The following is a 17,874-nucleotide window of genomic DNA, read 5'->3' on the forward strand; positions in this document are numbered from 1 at the left end:
CGACTCTCCAATTATTGTTTTGTTTGTAGTAGCATGTGCGTGCGCGCCTGAGCAAACGTGCAGGTCCTGGTCAATAATGTGGGTGGGAGGGAGGACTTCACATCACATGAACAGGCAATCAAGTACAAGCATGCAATGTTTGCTCTCAGCCATATGTTTTATATGTGTGTAGTAGTTTATTGCCGGCTAGAAGAGATTAAGGCCGAGCACCCAATCACGCGTTTTTAGTAAATATCAACTTGATTGAATGATCGGCAGTCCATAAAATCGTGGCATCCCTAGTTTAAATACAAAGACTGTTTAAACTGTAGTGGAGCCTCAGTTTGACGTCCAGGTGTACCCAGAATTTTGAAAAGACTTAACGCCAATGAAAAAATGTCAGTATGAGACAGGTCAGCATGAGAATGTGTTGTTATATATTAGGCATTGCAGTATTATGTATGTGGGTTTCCTCATTATGTTGATAAAAAATCTTTTTATCAACAGTGGACGGGGGTTTTGAAATTCTGTATGAGCAGCAGCAGCGGAGAGAGCAAAAGTAGCAAAGGTAGCAAAGCTTTCATGTAACTTAGTGGGAACATGTTGTTCCCACAAGTAAAACACCAATCACAGTACGGTAGGTAGTGGGAAGATTGCTGCAGTTTAGGGTTAGTTGTGAAATACTCTGTTAACCAGAACACTCCACAAAAACTAAAGGCTCCAGGAGGAAACATATTTAGTCAGTGAAGTATCAACTTCAGGACACTTTTTAAAGTAATGGGGATTTTAAATCTCTTTCTCCAGTCCTCCAGCTCCGTCACCCTGTTGGGGGTCTGTTGGTCCTGCTACTCGTCTACCTCATCTGCTCCTCCAGCTTCAGCTCAAATGAAGACAGAAAGGGACCTCCAGGACCCAAACCATTTCCCCCAATTGGGAACCTGCTGCAGCTTGATCTCAAGAGACCCTACAACACATTACTGAAGGTGAGGAATAAATAGTTTTTCCTTAAGGGGGATTTGTTGTGTGTGTGCTCTCCAGGCAGCAACACTGTACAATTCTTCACATTGTCTGCTTTTTAAAATTTGTTTGTTTTATGAAAAGAAACAACAACGAAAAACCATCATGATATTATGCCCCTGATCTTAGCTTTCCAAGACATATGGATCAGTGTTCACTGTGTATTTGGGACCCCAAAAAGTGGTGGTCCTGGCTGGGTACAAGACGGTGAAAGAGGCACTTGTCAACTATGCTGAAGAGTTTGGTGAAAGAGATCCAATGTTAATAATGCACGAATCTAATCAAGGCCATGGTAAGGAAAGAACTTTTTAGAAATCATTTTTCTGTACTGTTTATTTTCCAGTAAATGTTTGTCTTTAGGATAGTTAACTCATCGACCGTTTTGGTTCTAGGAAACTAAGATTTCTTAAGTCGATCAGTCATTTGCATTTTTCATGCTGAATTACTTATTTGCAAGAAGCTTATTAGCACATCTCTGGTCAAAATATTTAAAGTGGAAAAGTAAGAATGTCTTTAATTAAGGACCGCTCTTATTGTCTTTTACCCATTCCAAGTTTTTTAAGTTAAAAAAAACATGTTTAATCTCAGGGGTTTTATGGTCCAATGGTGATTCGTGGAAAGAGATGAGGCGCTTTGCTTTGACTAACCTGAGAGACTTTGGGATGGGCAAGAAGGCAAGTGAGGACAAAATCATTGAGGAATGTGAACACCTCATTGAAGTGTTTAAGAAATTTAAAGGTAAGTGACTTTTAACCTACTGCATGATGAACAATGTTTCGTCAATCCTCTTTTAATGAAACAATCCATTCACAATTGTTTGGTGATTTGTATCTTATCATCCACTGGCTTGACCTTTGTGAGTTGACTCTTAAAGCAGTTACAAGTGCTCAGAGATAGTGACACGCAGGGTTCAGTTCCACAATGTTCTAAATGTTTTATGAGACAAGAATATATACATTTTCTAACAATCGCTCGATTCACTTTGATGATGTGAGAGCTGATAGATAAGAAAGCTGATTTGATGAGAGGCTTTGTTCACTTATCACAAAATGGCACGTAACATATTTCCAACACTCATGATTTGGTTTTTTCCTGTTTCCCTTTGTTACAGGTGAAGCTTTTGAATACGACCCAAACAATGAACTATGCAGTCTCTAATATTATCTGCTCCATTGTTTATGGCAGCAGATTTGAATATGATGATCCAGAGTTTACATCCCTGGTAGATCGAACAAACAGAAACATTCAACTTGGGGGGCTCCCCGTCAAATACGGTGACATTTCATTTGTTTATTCAGCTTAGACTTTAAGCATTGCGGATTTTCAAATACATAATACTGACTGAACTGAATTGAAGAAATCATGGGATTCTTTACTTGCTTATTAAATACTCCTTGTACATACTGATGCATCTATATTTTTCTTAACAGTTGTATAACATGTTTCCATGGATCGGTAAATGGTTTGGTGGGAAGAAGGAAATGGAGTCAATATTTGCTATCAACAAGAAACATAACTTACAGCTGTTCAGTCGTTTGAAAGAGACCCTCAATCCACAGATGTGCAGAGGCTTTGTGGACGCCTTTCTGGTCCGAAAGCAAAATCTGGAGGTCGGGAAGCTTATCATCACTATTATGCTCATTGCTATTAACAATTAAGATATTTATACATCACTTTTAAGTCTTCTGTGTTTTATATCTTCTTCCTGTTCCGTTACTTATCTATTTGAGCATGGGATAGTATTATAATCTCTACCGCTTTCTTGCCATTACCACGTTATGTTACTTAAGTTATTTTAAAGACTTTGGTCAACTCGGGTTGGTTTTAAATTTGCTATATGAATAGGGCAGGATCTAAGAAATATATTTTCTGATTCAAATTGATTTTCATTTTAACGATCCAATATCGATTCAGAATCCAGAATCGATCCAAGTCTTATAAATTCCTAGAAGACCTAAGGAATCCATTGGTACCAACTATATTAAGCTACTGTTTCAGGAAGGGGGTTAAAAAATGCTCCAAAAATAGGCTACATTTTGACCAGATAAAAAACTGGCATGGCCATTTTGAAAGGGTTCCCTTTAACTCTCACCTCAAGATATCTGAATGAAATGTCACTTAATACTCACATACCGTAAAGTCTGTAGAGCTGCACATTATTCACTGATTGCAGGCCACAAATCTTTATTTTTAATTTTTTTTGGACTATTGGTGTTTCGAAATAACGGGCCATCGGAACAATGGGCAGTCCCTGATGCGTAGATGTAAGCTATAATGTATCTGTCTGTCTACCTTCCCTGGCCAACAGTGGGGGTGTTGAAATGAATCATTGCATCGATGCGGACCTGTAGGATTCTGCATCGATGCAGTGACAGACCATAATCGATTATTGCATAAGGAAGGAACCTGTTAATTTTTTTAATAAACTCCTTTTTTGTTTTTGTCTTTCGTCTGTTCATACATATCTGACTGCTTGAATTTGTTGATGAAATCCATGTGTAGCAATATATATTAATATAGATATTAATGTTTAGCCTATCTTTGAAAAACTGAAATGAAAATGTAGGCTAAGTCCAAAGTCCAACAGGGTAAAGTTAGTTTTGGGTTGGATATGTATGTATATTTATATAAGCCTGCAATGATAATGAATAGGAATGGGGCATATCCCAGCAATAGCCAATGTGAAACTAACTTGATAAGTGAGACGACGTCTCATCTTATCTGTTTTAAATGTGTTAATAAGCTAGAGAAAAGTAATTCCGCTTGTTATTGTTGATTCAGATTTTAGATTATGGGAGTTGATCCACAAAAGCCTATATGGTCAGAACAATGATGTCGGAGCAGAGGGTTTATTTTTTTCAAAGCAAAGGGACGTTGGTCTAATGTGCTGTAGGACCAAAGGGAATTTTTCGGGTTATTGAGAGGTCGGAACAATGAAGCGTCGGAAAAATGGGCAGTCCCCCTTAGCCAATAGTAGAGTTATCAGTGAGAAGGAATGAATTGCAACCCACACCACCATCACTACTACTACCTCAAACATTTTTTGTCTGTATAACTGCTCCAATTTATATTTACCTGCAGGAATCTGGGATTGCCAACAGTTACTTCCACGAACACAACCTTATGCAGACAGTTATTAATATGTTCGGGGCTGGTACTGACACAACAGCAACTACTCTGAGATGGGGACTTCTGTTCATGGCCAAGAATCCAAAAATACAAGGTAAGGAATTTAAAGGCAGGATTGGTAATGTTGAAAAGTTAGCAAGATTTGAAAGTAGCAAACAAAAGTTTAAATTGCTATCAATTTACCATTTAGTAATGATGGTTATTATAGTGTGTCATCAAATTGTCTTCATGAAAACAAAAACGACTCCTCTCCCAGACCAGGTCCAGGAGGAGCTGAGCAGGGAGATAGGAAGTCGTAAAGTGCAGGTTGAGGACAGGAAGAACCTGCCCTTCACCGACGCTGTCATCCATGAGACACAGAGACTGGCCAGCATCCTCCCGATAGCAGTGCCTCACAAAACGAGCCAAGACATCACCTTCCAGGGTCACTTCATTAAGAAGGTCAGGTACTAGTTTCACATGAACTTTTATAAAGCACCTTCATGAAATTTTACAGAATGCTGTGTAGCAAAAAATACAATCACAATCAGTGAAATGTTTAAACAACCACAATGGATATTTAACCGTCTCTTTATAACTTCACCAGCAGCTATCTCACCTAAAACCACTTGTATGCCTTGTCTGAAGTCTTCCTGAGGTGCACACATTCTCACCGCACTTTCTTCCTTTATAACGACCACATTGTGTGTGGAGAAAGGCATATACATGGATTTTCAGGTGGATCTATGCCATTTTGAGTCAGCATCAGCCGATGCCTGCGATCAGGAATAAATGTCTGAAGACACATCTCCAGGCAGCCTTGTGGCCAGCCAGTGTGGCTGCTGTAGAACAAAGTGTTTTGTCAATCTTGCAGGTAGACGTCAGCATCATGGTGGCAAGCCTTCAGCCAGCTAAACTAGCTTACAGGGCTAAAAAAAGAAATTGTTTTACTGCGCGCTGACAATATAACATTCATCAGAGTTGCTCATTTGGGACAGTTGTTGAAAATTTTTTTTTTAACTTTTCAATTTCTGTATTGTCCACAGGGGACCACGGTATATCCTCTCTTGACATCTGTCCTGTATGATGAGAGTGAGTGGGAGAGGCCACACAGCTTTTATCCTGCTCACTTCCTGGACAAAGATGGGAAGTTTTTCAAGCGAGAAGCCTTCATGCCGTTTTCTGCCGGTTGGTGAATTTAGCCATATCATTTCTTGATGATCATTCACTTGTATATGAGATAAACATTTTCCTTTGCTTTGCTCTCACACACTCACACAGGTCGCAGGATTTTTCCGGAGAGAGTCTGGCCAGGATGGAGCTCTTCATCTTCTTCACCAGCCTCCTGCAGCACTTTCGTTTACTACCTCCTCCTGGAGTTTCAGAGGATGAACTGGATCTGACTCACAATGTGGGCTTCACCCTCAGCCCTTCACCTCATAAACTGTGTGCTGTTTCCTGTATTGAGCAGTAGGGCTTGAAAATGCAGCTTGGCCCACTTTTATTACTTCATCTCACTTTAAGATAGTAGATTTTCATTTGTACAGAATTATATTCCATGTAGTGCAACAGCACCGAAAATGTTCAATTTCAATGATGCAATTAACAGAACTTTCATTTCATCAAAGATTTGCAGATAAGTAACTAACTGCAGATCAGTAACCTGATGATGCACCAGATGATTTGTTACACAAAACCATCTGTGAAGTCATCATTGGAAACTGTTTGGAAAAGGGCAGGCACTTAAAAAAATACCTGGCAGGTGATTGGATCTGTCTATAACATCTGCCGTTGTGTTTTTAACGAACAGTCTCAGGCGTCACATACACCTAAACCACAGCCCATAGATACCAGTAGCTCCATACCGGAAACTGATTGGTTCGATAAGCTGGTTGTTGAGACACAAATGCATTACTTGAAGCCTGAAAAGATGGAGTTTCATGTGATCTTGTGATACCGCGACTATCTAGCTGCATTCAAGGTCAGCCAATCAGACCAAGTAGATGGTATTCTCTACATCCATTGGCATCTCTGACTATCCTGCCATTAAAAGTTTACATGGTATCCATATCACTCTTGCTGAGCCACATAAATACCTAAGAATTTGGCTTGACAGCAGACTGGAATTTAAGATTCATATTCAACATTTGAGCCAAATATGTTATCAAACTAGGCCTTCCATACAGAATTAAAAGGGGTATGTCTGTCTGGGGTCTGAAACCATAAAAATACTGTCAGCTTCCTCATAAAGTGTGTGCTGTCCCCCGTACATTAGGGCTTTACATTTTTTTAAAGTAGTGAAAATGTTCAACACCACTGATGTAATTAAGAAAATGTTTGTTGAATGTTTGCTTTAGAAGTGCTCATGTTCCAGCAATGGACTTTCTTCATTAGCTACTTACTATGCACGTCTGCAGAGCACAATCATCTTGAAACTATTACAAAAAGGCTTTCTTGTAAATAGCAAAATTGAAATGTAATATTTTCATGTAGACAATAAACAAAAAAGATATCTGAACTTTGTGGCAGTAATTGCCTTTCAGCCTGATGTTTTCCACCAGAGTACTACAGCATTAATCTTCGGGATACTCACCCCTTTCTAAATGCTTCAAACTCAAAGCTGCAAATAGTCTTGAAAAACAATGGAAAGTTTGGGATAATTTTAAGCTGCAAAAAAAAGAAAACTCTGTACAGTGTGTCTATTGTAAAATCAAACTAGCTTACCACAATAGCATGCCGTCAATGCTACGTCTACGAATGCTCAGAATCTTGAAATCTGGACAAATTATTGTAAACTTAGTTGCTGCCGGAGACAAACCAGGCCTCCCCGCTGGAGCGGTTAACCTCATGGCTACTTAATATGCACGTGAATGACATGATCGGACCATGCCGGTTATGTCTGCATTCTTTCTCCTCACTCAGAATTAGCTTTCTTGAAATGTGTCCCCCTGAACAGTTCAACAACAGTGTAGTTGAATAACCCTGCTGTAAGCTTTGTACAGTCACATTAACCTGGGCTTAGTGAACAGCTCTTTTTCATATCCAGTGTCATGAGCCAGAGGCATGAAGGGGAAGGGGGCAAAAAAGATTTACATTTGGGCCACCAAAGATTTACTTTTGCCAACAGAATAAGGGGATTGTTGGTCCATGCAACCAGTGCTTAAAAATATAAGCATCTATCCCTGTTATTGTATGCTATTTAGGCAATAAAGAAGTTGCTTTTTCTAAAAAATAAAAAGCCTCTCTTTTGTATATTTACTATTGCTGTTTACTAATAAGCAAAAGCATTTCTTATCCAATTTCTCGATTAATCGATGGAATAGTCGGTAGAATACTCGATTACTAAAATAATCGATAGCTGCAGCCCTATTCCCCCCTTTCCATGGAAGATTAATCACCATATTTGCTATTTCAGTGTTACCATAGAAAAAGACAGAAGAGGGAGGGAGGGAGAGCCTGTACGAGGCAGAGGCAAATATACAGTACATTGACAATAATAATACTTTGTTTACATTTCTGAATGTGTATTTTTTAAGCACCATTCAATTCAAATGTGGCTAATCTAAAGTGAACTACACAGCAGATAGTAGATTCTGTATTTATTACCAAAGCATTTATCATTAATCCAGTTAAAATGGGGGAAATGTGAAAATTCGTTTTAACCCTCCTGTTGTCCTCAGGTCAAGTCTGATCATTTTCAAAGTTTTCTGTATCAGAAATGTGCGTTTCTTTCAACAAAATTGCCCAAAAATAACCTGGATGGTTCAACTCAGCACTCTTCGCAATTAAAATATTTAAAAAAACGTCAAAGAATGTTGACTAAAATGACAAAAGTGACAGAAGCGCCAAAAACATTGAAAAAAGCTAAAAGGCATTGAAAGCCTAGAAAACAGCAGAATAAAGCTTTGAAAAAAAAACGTCAAACAAGGCACTAACAAAGTTTTAAAAAGCGGCACAAATACGTCAAATGTGGAAAAAAGCATCGAAATTCCAACGTGGCATCATGTCTTTGCGTAAACATACTGTAGGCAGTTCACGTAGGGTACAGATTTGATTGGCAAATTATCAAATATGTTTTATCAATATTAATAAAGTTATGAATATGGTTATTATTAACTTTATCAAATCGACAAACAATCAAAACGGGGCACCACCCTGCTTGTCAGGGACCAATAATCAAACTGTGGAACAGTCTCATTTCTGTAAAAATCCTTTAAAAGGAATTAAAGGAAGGGGTGATTTCGAGCGCGACCCGTTTGACCAGCAATTATCACAACAAATACACAAATAATCACCAGCAACTGCTAATTAAGTATAATTGAATTTATTAACGTCACAATTATCAGTAGCCAATCAATAATCCTTCAATAATAAAACGTATATACATTTTACAATATCACAACCAAACAAAGCAAAAACAAAAGCAGCATGTCTTGTGGACACGTCTGTGTCTGTCTGTGTGTGTGTGTGTGTGTGTGTGTGTGTGCGTGTGTATGAGTGTGTGTGGGAGAGAGTGAGTGAAAGAGGAGGAGCGGTGTCGAAATGTACAGTACAACAACAACTCCAAAAATGGCTACTCCTGTGAGCTGCACAAAACCATTTAGCCTCAAGAGGGCGGTAGTGGTGCTGGGTGCACGGAGCGGGGCTGAAGAAGCCGAGGTGGAGGTTGCTAGGCAACGCGCACCTTTATACCCTATGCTAAATCACCAATTAGCTCTATACAAACCCCACGTGGTTAAGTTAGCAGCGCTAGCTCGGGAGCTCCGTGGCTAGCTTATATGTCCGTGTGTGGGTTAGTAAAAGGAACAGAATAAAGGAGGAAAAGAAAAGAAACACTCTGATCTTAGTTATCGATAACGGCCAGCTCAGTGGCTAACAGCTGATTTCCGCGATTGTCTCGCCGACAGTAACTAACTCCGTCAAAGGAGTGGTTTCGCAGGTAGCGCTTACGGTTTTAACCCAGCTACTTAACACAACAAAATCAAACGGTATAATGATCAGTTATACATTCACAGCAACAGATTAATAACCAGATATGGCCCATACATGATTACAATCAGATCACATTAATGGCACAAGCGGTAGCCAACCCTTTGCTCATTAATAACAAACCAAAATGCACTAGTTCTAACATCTGCCCAGAACTGTGTAAAGCCTTACAGTGTGCGTTGTTTGTCAGTTAAATCTCTTGCCAGAGTTTAACAATCCGTTTCGCCCAGAGCAGGGGACGGGACGTAATCCAGGTCGACAAGCAAGAAACAGAACGCTGTCCTTTTCTTGAATCCAGGCTAATTAAACCCGCTGCAGATACCCGGCCAGTATTTCCTCAGATCCCCTTTGTATATCAGACCGATATAAAATTGTCCCAGCTCAACTCGACCAGCGAGGTGATGCTGGCTAGCTAGTCCGGACTAGTGCTTCCTGTCAGCAACCGGGGGTTACCGTGAAAGACCAAGAAACACGCCCCGACAGCTTTTATCCTTCCGCTGCCTCCTAGTGGCGGGGTGGTGCATTCAAAGACCCGACAGCCAATGGGAAAGCGCAACCTTCTCACAGGTGTGAAGCAGTTCTTTGTCTCACCACCAGTCTGCCTTGCCTTCCACGTGTTGAATGTAGAATCTCCATCTTAGGGACTCTGCTTCCAAGTAGCAGCCTGTAGGAGTTTGGTGAAACTGGCTTTGGGATTCACATGTAGGCCAAGATCCCTTTGTCTCTGCAGTCAACTCAATCTGAGCCAAAATCACTGTTTACCCAGCTTCTTGGTCCCCAACAATACACGCCACTTTCCTAAAGCCAAATGGCGTGTTATCTGTACGGCATTTTGAGCTATACAGCGTAGACGTACGTGCGTCGCCATGTGGTGTGTTATCGCAAGAACGTGATGTACTATCGCGAGAACGTGACGTACTATCGCGAGAACGTGACGTACTATCGCGAGAACGACGTCACACTTGTGTACAAAAACAAAAAACAAAAAAGGTTGGGCTTAGGAAAAGAACACTGAGAAAGGCTTTAGTAACACAAAAAAGCGACAAAAACACAGAAAAAAATGCTTAGGAAAACAATAAACGGTTGGGTTTAGGAAAGAAACATTGGGGAAGGCTTGAAAAAAATAAATAAATAAAAAAATGGCTGAAAATCACCACACGCGGCACGCAATCCCTGCTCTCCTGGGTGAAAGTCCTGTGTTTTACCCATACACCACCCCAAACAACCTCCCTCAGGGGACTTACGTCCCTTTATACTACTCGCTACGGCGAAAATTCACTTGTAATGTAGTTCAATGGCGGGCGAATTGCGTCGATAAACACGCTAAAAAGTGATTATGCGTCTTTATAACACGCCAAAATGGCATAAGAATTGGCGTGTCATACATACGCCACTTTATGAGATCAGTCTGGAAATTCTGTTAGTGTGCTCAAGCATTAAGACATTCCAGACACATACTGAAACAAATTAAATCAAATCTTAAATTATTTCAAACAAGTTAAAGGTATTTGAATAAACTCCAAGTCAAGTGTCAATTTAAGGTTCTAGAAGATGTTTTGTCTCTCATCCGAGAGAATTCCTCTGTTCTGACTGAACCAGGGCATGAAATTAACACCCGCCCACCCGCCAAATGCGGGTGAATTTTGCAATTGGCGGGTAACACTGTCAATCTACCTGCCACTTTGGCGTGTAGCCAATGAAAATTGAGTGATTCAGATGCGTAACTATCGGTAAGCAGGGTACGCGGTTGCTTACGGGCCTGGTCCAATCAGGGGCCCGCATCGCTGGAAGACATTGACAGCCGGGGCTCCCTATCGCATTTTCATTACTAACACAATCCCGGCAGTCCCACGTGCAGCCACTGACAAAGCGGGAGTGAGAACCTGGTGAGAACCATGGATGTATTAAGAGAACGTGAGAACCATATTATTAACTACTAATTACCAACCATTATATACTGTCTATGGTGAGAACGGGTAAAATTAATTTCCTTGTTTATGTTATGAAGACGAGACGTGTGTGTGACTCGAACATCTCACATTACCATCAAAACGTACAGCGAAAGACCGTGCAAAACCTTTCAGACCGTCCTGCCAACATATATAAATTGTTACATCTATGTACGCTGTAACGATTTTTCACTCTAAAGTTGCTGCTGTTTAAATTTTGTCAGCCGTCTGCACCCTCAAAAAAGTGAATCAGGGGGGTTGTGCACTTTAAATAGTTGTTTAATGTTCAGTTTACTTAAAATACATGTATTTGTTAGGTTAAAATGTTATTTTCAAGTAAAGTTCATGTAATTGTGTCTATTGTTACCTGTAAGAAATATGAATGTATTGATAAATCCCAAAACATTTAATCAAAGTGAATCAGCATTGCAATACTTGTTACATCCTGAAGGTGGCAGTATTAAACTCCAGCTGCCATTTAAACCAAAAAAGGAGAAGAAAACTGAGATGCGTCAGACTGTGCATGCGTATCTTTGAATTTCTGACTTGACCACGCCTGAACCTCCTTAGGTTAATTTCGGTAATTCTGTCGGAAAAGTTGCAGTTGGTGTTTGGAGTCTGATTTGGAAAAGGTAGGAGGACATTTTCTTTCACTCAAACCTGTTTTGTAATATTTTCATGTTGAGAATGATTGTACTTTGTGTTTGTGATGCAAACTGCTGTAAAAGCAGGTGGGTCTTCGACATGTTTGCTAGCAAACTTAGCTAGCTAGCTAACGTTAGCTGTATGACCATGGTCGGTTTGCTGTTTATCCAGCAGGATATAGCTAGCTATATCCAACGTGTGTAGTGTTTCTAAACTTGAATTTAGTGCTGGTGGCCCAATGTAATTAGCTCAGGTTAGCGGTTAGCTCTGGTCAGCTCGAGTGAGGGAGAGAGTGAACAACCAGACAAGTGACGTTAAGGCTCGCTTCCACAGTGGTGCGGTCGTGGCGCTTTCGCGGTTTATTACAACAGGTAATCCAGCACGCCACAACACCACAAGCAGCAAGCCGCTACTAACGTTAGCCTCAAAGCCTAAAGTGAATGTTGTGGCTGTGTCATGCTTGCTGCGTGCTAAACTTTCTGCATTTAGCTAATACAGATAAACAATAGAAGAGGTGCCCATTTGTGGACCTGACCCATCCACTTATTTGTGGTGAATTTGAAAGTTTACTTTACACATTTAGAGTATAAAATATATAGCCCCTCCAGCCCAATCATTAGTTTATTTTTCATTACTTTTTAATCTGGTTGAGTGTGTAAAAGTCATGCTAAGGAATGATGTAAAAGCACGTTTTACGGACATTTTTGTCATATTGTAGCTCAGCCACACTATGTAACTACAGCTGCAGATAACCGCAGCTTCGGTCCCCCTACTGGTTGTCTCAGTGGAACTACAGCTCGCGCTACCCTCCACTTTGGTCCCCCTACAGGTTGTCTCATTGGAACTACAACTCGCGCTACCCTCCACTTTGGTCCCCCTACTGGTTGAGTAAGCCCTGACTGCAGTACGCAGATCGAGGAGTGGCTCAGTGTGGGTGGAGCTAAACGTTTGACTCCGCCCACTTGCCAAATAGCAATTGGCAGATCCATTTCTCTATCACTCTGGCAATTGGTCTGAGGGGAAAACTCAGGACTTTCCAGCTGACCGGAGATCTTTTCCCGCGTGTGAAGTTTGCGTTTCCCGTTGTTGTTTTTCTTAACCCAACCCCGTTGTTGGCGTCCCCCAGAGACATAGGCTTGTTTCCCGCGAATTAATTAATTAACCCAGCGGCGGAGTGGAACCAAAACATCCACAGGAAATCTTGTAGACCACCGGCCGGTAGGCAGTGTCCGTCCGCGGGCAGGTAGCGTCCGTCCGCGGGCAGCCAGCCGGCAGCCAGCGTCCATTCGCGGGCAGCCAGCGTCCGTCCGCGGGCAGCCAGTATCCGTTCGCGGGCAGCAAACCGGCAGCCAGCGTCCGTTCGCGGGCAGCCAGCGTCCGTTCGCAGGCAGCCAGCGTCCGTCCGCGGGCAGCCAGCGTCCGTTCGCGGGCAGCCAGCGTCCGTTCACGGGCAACCAGCCGGCAGGTTAGTCCGTCCAGACTTTCCCGATTGCCACTCCGCCTCTTCCTTAACAACCGTCAGGTGTTGTCTGGCGTTCCCCAGAGACCAGGGCTCATTTCCCGGGAGTCATGTTTGCTTTCCCCGCTCTTCTTTTCCTAAACCCAACCCCGTTCTTTTTTCCTTTTTACAATTCAAATATCATTATTTATTATAATCTATATATCTATAATATATATTATATTATAAAGGTGTTGCATGATGTCCGCCACCAGATGGCGCGCCCACGGAGTCAAACGTTTAGCTCCGCCCACATTTGGCCCAACCCCGATCTGCGTACTGCAGTCAGGTGCAATTGTACTGGTTGTCTCAGTGGAACTACAGCTTGTGCTACTTCAAGTACTTGCAGCTTCGGTCCCCCTACAGGTTGTCTCATTGGAACTACAGCTGCAGCTAAAAGTTGCATAGTGTTGGTTTAAGAACCATGTAAAATGTGCCCCAATAATTGTTCTGTTAACATCTTTATACATTTATTTGTCTCTTTTAGTAATCATTATGTTGCAAAATTTCAGAACCTGAACAATTGCTTCATTGATGAGTTGTGCTCCTGTCTGGATAAGACCTACTCATAAAAGGTAAGATCATAACTAGCTCCATAATTATTGCAAAATCTGGGATTTGCATATTTTTAGGAGCATTTATTAGATGACAGCTTTATTATTTTCTTCTGAATAGATTTTTATAAATATATTTTAAGGTATAGAGCTCTCTTAAATGCAAGTAATGCATTTCAGTAGTTGATGGCTTCTGTTAAACTGTTGAATTTCAGATCCTGGCTGGGATAGTCTTTGTCAGCTCCCTCCTTATTGATGTGTTATAGCTGGACTGCGAAGTTTTCATGTGGTACGTTATGGCAGAACATAGAAAAACCTTTTCATGAGGTATTACTAAAATAATGAATGTTGACTGTTTTAGTAGGTACCATTAATATAATTTGTATTTGTGGACATGTTTTCAGATGGAGGCAGAATTTGTCTTATACTACTACTCCCCTTCTCTCAAAGTTCCTTACACAACTTGACCAACGCACTGAGCAGCTCATGAAAGTGTTGAAGAACAAAGGAGGCTCTGCAGGGAGGAAATCAGGATCATTATGGCCCCAATGAAACAGGTATGTTTTGCTGTTGGTAGAAAATATTATGGAATTATAAGTTGATGTTGACTAGTGAATCCGACTGACTAGACAGTATCTATGAATGCACTCTTAACAGCAACTCTTGTACTTCTTTCAAATTTTTATTTGCAGCCACCTCTGAATAAAAACACATATCAATCACTGTAGCTGTGTTTAGGGATCAAATGTATTGGAATGAGAAACAGAAGTTTGCTTCTCAACATACAGCACTGATCACACAAACAATTGAGGATGGTTTTCGGGTTTATCTATTAGTAAGTGTTGTGAAAAGGTAAGGGACAAAAACTTTAGTTTACGTACGTGAAAGAGATTTAAAACAAACAAGATTCTTTATTGTTTTCTTCTTTTCCTTCCCTGTTAAATGCGGACATCTACAAAGTGGTGGTAACCTTGTTTGAGATGTCATCCAATTCACGTTTATAGAAATGTGAGGTGTGGGTTTGTGTATGCATTATTGTATTAAACTTGTACATCTAGAGGTTTTTTTTTCGGACATTAACAGTAAGGTGATTAATTACCAATTAATTACTGAGGTTGTAGTGGGTGTTGGCGGTGTACAGTTTTAATGTACAAATGTTTTAGTAGTATTGTCTACCTACATGAGAATATTAGGAACACAATTTAAACAAAAACTGAAAATATCTAAGTATAATTAAAGAGAATCTATAGCAGAGCTGTTGGATTGCATTAGATTGCCCTGCCTAATAAAGTGCTTGGTCAGTGTTTATTAAATAATGTAAATGATAAAGTTATCTCTAGTTTGTTACAATCACCCAGCATTACTTCATCTTATTTATACACATACTGGTGTGATGCTATTAAAATTAAAATTATATACAGGAAATCTGAATTGCGTAGGTAAAACATTTTCTAATATATTTGTTTTTCTCCTTGCTCTTTCTCCTCTGTAAAGGAAACCGATGGTACAGCTGTTGAGAGGGAGCTTGTATCTACAGCATGGATGTTAAGGGAGGTGATACCACCACTCCTCCAGCCGATGTTGGAATTGTGATTGAGGGTGTTGATGTTCTGCATGACTTGGGAGACTTTGCCTCTGCATGTGCCCTCAGTTATCCTAACAGACTGAAAGCCTTCTTCGAAGTACTTCAGAAGTTCTTCCTTCAAATGGATGCTTGCAGACTCTCAACCAAGGTACAGCTGCTCAAGAACCAACTACATGAATGAGACAATCACTGATTTGGATGCTGAATGTTCCATAGAACAGGAGAAATATTTTGGGCCGAAACTGAATAAAATTATTACCTGTTTGAAAATAGAGCAGAGAAGCTACACTTGAGGAAAACAACCAATTTTTTTGTAAACTTTTGAAAAAGTTTTACCATACATGAAAAGTGGTAGTTGAGTGGCACTACTAGAGAAGTGATGTAGAATTGAGAGACCATGCTGCGCAAAAACGGTTGATATATAACTGTGGATATTTTGTGGATGTTTTAACACTAAGCTGCATCAAAAACAACTGCAAAGAAGTTCAATCACCAGACCATCTTTCATATACCCGTTAAAGAAATGCTACTTTAACAGAGAGTAGATGTTTGTTAAAATGTTAACATCTCAAATAAAGTTTCCAGTGGCAAAGCTGTTAGATGGAGAGACTATTATTTTGTTGTAAACAAATTTGAAAACTGTGTATTTATTAAACCGTAAAAAGTATGAGTTATTTAATAAAATGTGTGAATTATTTAATTTGCTATCAATCAATCGACTAATATTTGCAGCTGTAATTCCATGTGTTTACAAATGTGTACAAGCATTTAAATGTTACTTTATTGTATACAATGTAATGTATAGAATTGCACCAAAATGTTACTGAATCACTGCTGTGTTGGTGAATAAAGGAAATAAGAAAACTATGTTGGGTGTACCTAATTCATTTGTGTGGAAACGGTTGACAAAATTTATTGAATTATGTCAAAGTAAACAGTAAAACTTATAGTAGATGAAAACCTAATGTTTTCATTAACTGAACTTAAATGTATTATTTAATGACTACAAATAAGATATATGCTGAATTGACAAATGTAAAATATGTAGCCTGTACATATATTATTTAGGTTAATATAACATAACTGACTTAATTTGGTTAAGCTTAAATATGTCTTGTTGATCAGAAGTAAAACATTTTAATTAGCTGAATTTACAATCATTGTGTTACTGTAACATAAGTTAGTTAAATTAAATGACCTTAATATTTTTGCTTTTAACTAACGGAATAAAAATACGTGGAACCGGTTGCCTTAATAAATTTAATTAAAGTCAATGATTCAATTTTTTCAGTGGGCGGGGCTGTTGCTCCGTTTCCCCCGCGACTGACTTGCACACACACAATCACACACGGTGGATGCAGGACAAAATGCAGATGAGACCTACAGGATGACCTAAATTGAGGACAGCTACGCTCGTTATTGTAAGTGCAATGATAAGTTAAAGTCCAATAAGTCCTTTATTAAACTGTATGAATGTGTGTGTGTGTGTGTGTGTGTGTGTGTGTGTGTGTGTGTGTGTGTGTGTGTGTGTGTGCGTGTGTCTCAGGCCAGGTTAGGAAATTAACTTACAATGTAAAGATCAACAAGCCACTGACAGATATGTTCATATTTGATTTATTCAATAAATTATTATTTTGTGTCTTAAATCCACCAGCCGTTTTCATATTATACCAACATCATCATCCTGAGCCTTTTTGGTAAGGTTCCTAGAAAATCTCAGCCCAGAGTAATTATTTTATAGTAATAATTATTATTCTCTCCAAAACAAGTTTCCTTTTTATTTTTATTTTTTTATTTTTAAGAACTATACAAAAAAAGTTGCAACTTTTTTGCAACAACTCATGTGTTATGGTCCACATGTTTTGTTGTTGTTGTGGTGCGCGTAGGCTACTCCTGATTTTGTCAGTCCTCTCATCTCTTATATGCAGTGGCGCAACGAGCCAACACCGGACCACTATACAGTATAATCAAGGCTGGACCCCCTACTACAGCACGTGATGACGGCGCAATGTCCATGAGTAGGCTACCATGAATAGGACAGGGTAGGATCATAGAGACACAGCAAGTCCTGTTTTTCACCTTTATGAGGCAAAAAAAAAAAACTGTCAGGTAAAAAGTCACTTTGGCAGGTGGATTTAAAGGGATACTTCACCGATTTAGCATTCAGCTTTGTATCAGTAGAAACCCGATAGTATTTCTGAATGACCGTGCTTCCCTCCCTCATGTCCCCCTGAAACGAGAGATCTCTGCATTTGGGGCCTGGAAAAAAATCTTTTTTTGGGCCAGAGGCAAGGATTACAGCCAGTAGTAGGATCTACTTCCGTATGTTTTCAACACGCCCACAGGGGGTTGGACTGCCGAGTCTGGCCGAGGTATTCCGAATGAAAACGACTTTCAGCCATCTTGAAGCTTCGCTAAACAGGCTCTCGGTTTTCAGCAGAAAACATTTACAACAATTATCTGCATTCAAACTACCGGACGTGTGTACCACCGGGATACATCGGTACAGATCGGAGAATATGCAGGAAACGTTATTACAGACGCAATACT

At 40.0% G+C, this 17,874-nt stretch overlaps 1 long non-coding RNA gene and 1 pseudogene across 1 annotated transcript; both read left to right on the plus strand.

The window, feature by feature from the left end:
• Positions 1-756: 756 nt before the first annotated feature.
• LOC120546914 lies at positions 757-6,622 on the plus strand (annotated as a pseudogene).
• Positions 6,623-11,620: 4,998 nt separating this feature from the next.
• Positions 11,621-14,278, plus strand: LOC120546922. The gene is made up of 3 exons (XR_005636996.1): positions 11,621-11,674; positions 13,955-14,028; positions 14,144-14,278. It is a non-coding gene; the product is annotated as an uncharacterized LOC120546922 (long non-coding RNA).
• The last annotated feature ends 3,596 nt before the right edge of the window (positions 14,279-17,874 follow it).

The sequence above is a fragment of the Perca fluviatilis genome, chromosome 18 (genome assembly GCF_010015445.1).
Source record: "Perca fluviatilis chromosome 18, GENO_Pfluv_1.0, whole genome shotgun sequence".
NCBI classification, from domain to species: Eukaryota; Metazoa; Chordata; class Actinopteri; order Perciformes; family Percidae; genus Perca; species Perca fluviatilis.